The 4,447-nt window shown below is 36.5% G+C and overlaps 1 non-coding gene across 1 annotated transcript; it reads left to right on the top strand.

Moving 5' to 3' along the window:
• The first annotated feature begins 3,694 nt into the window (after positions 1-3,694).
• On the top strand, positions 3,695-3,766 carry TRNAP-UGG. The gene has a single exon. It is a non-coding gene; the product is annotated as a tRNA-Pro (tRNA).
• The last annotated feature ends 681 nt before the right edge of the window (positions 3,767-4,447 follow it).

Here is a 4,447-nt window from a genome sequence, read left to right on the forward strand (position 1 = left end):
TTGTTAGATTTAGAGAATATTAATGATCTATATGCTCTTTCGATGCCATAGGATAGAGCTTCAGGTATATCATGCACTTCTGGTAGCCAGGTTGTTAAAATGCTTACCATGTTATTGCCTTCTATGTTGTCTCGGAGACTGAAGATTCTAATATTGTTATGTTATTGCCTTCTATGTTGTCTGGGAGACCGAAGATTCTAATATTGTTCCTCCGTGACCTATTTTCTAAGTCATCCACGTTTGTTTGAAGTAAAGTGCTTTGCTTCAGTAGAAATTCTATATTATGCTCTCCTTCCTGTATTATGTTATCCATATCATTTAAAGCTTGTTCAATTCCTGTTATTTGTGTGTTTGCTATTGAAAATCTTCATGAATAATCTCCATCTGTTGAGAGCATTTCTCCTTAAAGTTGTCCAATTTATCTATTTTTTGTCGATTAGTCCTGAATATTTGTGAGTAAGGATTGTAGTTCTTTTTTAAGAGTTGATTCTTGATGGTTAGCCTTGGAGAAGCTCATCTTCAGGTTCAGCGATGAGAGAAATATTCATATATATTTTTTGACAGGAAAAAAAATTAACTTTCAAAAAAGTTATAAAGTACAATCTTAGAAAGTATTAAGTAGTATCAGAATATATCAGAAATATTACTAGGATTGTTTTTAAATAAAAATCCTGTCATCACTAGATTAAATTGGCAGAGCTAAGAAAAACTGCTATCTAGAGCACATCTTGGCCACACCCCCAATTGCAAAGTTTTAGAGTGTCTATGAATTCTTGATGGTTAAAGTTAGTTTTGTTCCAGATAGGATTGTAAGTAGTAAGCTTAGAAGGGTTTATTCTGTGTCTAATTAAGTAGGTGGGAAGGTGATCATTAAATTAATCTGGGAGAGAGCCAGAATGAAATGAAAGGTCAGGTCTGTTTTTTAATATACAGTCTAAGTTGAACTGTCTATTGGACAATTTATCTGTCCTGGTAGGGAGTTGAATAGTTTGTTTAAAGCCATGGAGGTTGGTTGGCCAGTCAAGTCACCCAAGATTATTGTCTCTTGGGCACTAGTTTGGAGGACCAATCCAAAATATTTTCTAGTGTGGAGATGTTCTGACCTGGAGGGATATAGGTTCCTAAAATACTTGTATGTTTTTTAGCATTAAGTTTTAGCTGTGCAAAAATGATTTCTGTGTTAAGTTCTATGCCTTCAAGAATGAGGTTATTTTTAAATAGAATAGCTATTCCTCCACCTCTTTTAGCCATTCTGCCTTGTCTTAATATATTGTATCCTAGGGGGTAGAATTTCAGTGGATATATCAGGTTTTAGCATAGTTTCTGTGATTAGAGCAGTATCTGGGGAATAAATGGCAAGAGCGGCATTTAATTCATTTTTTGTAATACTTCTGATGCTAATGTTTACTGTTAAGAGGTCTCATGATTTCATTGTGAAATTTGGTATATGATAGGTTTGGTTGCAGGGCTGGAAGGGTATTCTGTCTATCTAGACTACTGTTACTACTGCCTGGGTTAGGGTGAATATCACCGCTGAGGATACGTTTAGATGCATTCTTGACAAATCACTAGGATGCTCCATGGATTAAAGTTACTAAATAATGACATGTATATGAGTATCAGACTTCATATCCTTTAGAAAATGGATACCCCTCTGGTGTCCATGTTTTTGCAGAATGTCCAGATTTTGCCCCATATTCCTCCTAAAAATGATTACAGTTGCTAAATAGTACCAAAAATCTGAGTTGTAGGCATCATACCCTTTAGAAAATGCACACTAACACAAATCCTGTTCTAGCAATTTTCTAAGTTTGGGAGAGCAATATTTCTAAACTGTCCCTATTTATTATAGGCTGTGTCCAGATGTCTTGCACTGAGAGGTTGTGGTGTATGTGTGTATGTGTGTGTGAAATGATCTGTTTTGAGTTAGCAGGTAGAAATCATTTTCAAGTACATTTGCAATCATTTGTGTGATTCAAGGGAAGAGCAGTTTACTGCTGCTCATGCTAAGTCTGCTTAAAACATGCAATTTTTTGGTTTATCAAATGGTATCACTATTGTGGTATAGAAGTTTGAAAGCTGTATTACTAGCACAGTAGGTAGCATACTTGCATCTTTATGTGGAGGGCTGTGGGTTGTGCTCCACCAGCATGGAATAGCATTTTAAAGGGGTGTGGTGCTGCAGTCCTGATGACGTCCTCCTTTGGATGAGACGCATAGTAACTATGAACATGTTGTTCAGCTTGCCTCTCTATCACAATGTATCAGCTTACCCAATTTTTTTGTAATGTACCATGGGCAGTTTCCTCTTTGAGGGCTTTAAATTTGATCATGAAACAATGAAATATATAGCTGTTTTCTTGCAACAGCCTGTAAATTAGCTTCAGATATCTTTACCGTGGAATCATTCCAATCAACTTCTGCAGATTGTGTATATTCACTGTTTATCAGTGGATTATGATGACAGCAGTTTGAGTGCCTTTTATGGTTGAAATGTTCTGAATTAGTTTGTCAAGATTTGTTTGCATGTTTTGTTCCATTGCTTACTGGAAGAATGTTCATCACTCTACATTTAAAACATACTCTAGCAAGTAGTGCTGTAATTGGGCAGTTTGTCATTATTGGTCTGCATGTTTTGCTTCATTTCTTACTGGAGAAATGTTCAAAAGTATAACTGTAAAACACACTTTAACAAGTGGTGCTATATTATACAAGGGATATAATTCAAATATATATTACAATTAATGCAATCAGGAAGGTGGATAAAACCAGGTTGGCATGACCCTAAAAATGTGTGCAGGAGGCCATAGGTTAGAAAACTGCTCAAGGGAAAACTTAACCTGCCAGATGCATTTTCTTTGGATGTGAGTTTTAATGCTGTTTTATTGACTGTGAGTTTCAAAGTGGCTAAGTCTCTCTTCATTTTAAGACTGTTGCTTGGTTTAGCAAATCCCTATCATTTGTGCTATGAAATTTGAAATAAAACCTGTCAATTAAAGGCTCATATCCGTAATCATTGTAGAAGTAACTCAAAACAGTATGCACACTGAGATTTTTGAGCAGTGTTTATGGCAACAGCGTAGAAAAGGCCAAGTAATGGGACACTGGAATTGCTGTGTAGTGGTGGTGGTGAGGTCTGCATGTGGGTGGCTCTGGCTTTGCACCCCCAGCAAAATATTTATGCGGACACCCTTGGCTATTCAGCAAAAGTGTAACAACAATGATCCATATTGTACTATTTAGATATTGTTTTTTCCATTAATACACTACCAGTTTGACTCAGCATGTCACATAAAATTAAATTGCACTTATGTGTTAATGCAACCAGATTATATACATATAATTTATACTGCATTTAAATAACAAACTATGCTGGAGGTATTTTATTACAGTCAGTTACCCATTGGGAAAGGTCGCTGTGGAATAAGCTGTGATTGTTCTGCAGTTTATTGCACTTGGTTATTTTCTTAAAATGTATATTTCAGTGACTTGTTCAGATTCACTCATTGGGCAAATAGATGCTGAGGCATTCAAAGCTTAACTACAGGACGCGTCTTGTTAATAGGTTGTAACTTTTACTAATCTGTACTGTTAGCAGTGCATTCATAAAGTCAAAAACCTTTGGCCGGACTCCACATTGCCTAATATAACTGCTCTTGTCACTTTTAGATAGCGATCAATATGAAATGTGGTTGGCTTGTTGGTCTAGGGGTATGATTCTCGCTTTGGGTGCGAGAGGTCCCGGGTTCATATCCCGGACAAGCCCTGGGCTTTTATGGGGTTGTGAGGGTGGCCTAATGGTTAAAGTGTTTGTCTTACAAACACAAGGTGCAGGGTTTGAGTCTCACAAGGGATAATTAGCTAGGCTTAAAATGGCTTGCAAAGGCAGTTAGCTTAGTACTAATCTATGAACCTATGAACCTATGACATTTCCACAGAGGTATACTGGAAATGGAGAGAGGGACACTGTGTGTGTGTTTTTTTAGGGTACCAAGGGATCCTATAGAGTATACCTGCTTGGTTTAGCAAAGGATGTTACTCCAACATTTCCTGACATTCATCATCTGCAACAAGCAGTGGTTATTAATTCATTACATTACTACTTAAAGTACCCTAACTTTTTGGAGGTAAAAATATTTTTTGAAATTATTTTTTTACCTTTTTTCAAAAGGTTTGCAGGGTTTTGAGAAACTTATGTGTGATTGAGTGGTGTCTTGGATTCAATCCTAACTGTTTTGGGGTGAATTGTACATGTTTAATTATTTGTAACTCCTAGTCTTGCAAACCGTAGTGAATATGCTTGCAGTCTTTAGTAATTTAGTGATGCTGTGTGATTTCAGAAAATTCTAACAACTGTCCAGGTTAATAGCTGTATGCCGCTAAATAATCTTAATGCTATGAATCACATGCTAGGATGTCAATGAATTCAAGATACACTCATTGAGAC

This window comes from Protopterus annectens, chromosome 3.part1 (genome assembly GCF_019279795.1).
Source record: "Protopterus annectens isolate FY-2018-M chromosome 3.part1, PAN1.0, whole genome shotgun sequence".
Lineage (NCBI taxonomy): Eukaryota > Metazoa > Chordata > Ceratodontiformes > Protopteridae > Protopterus > Protopterus annectens.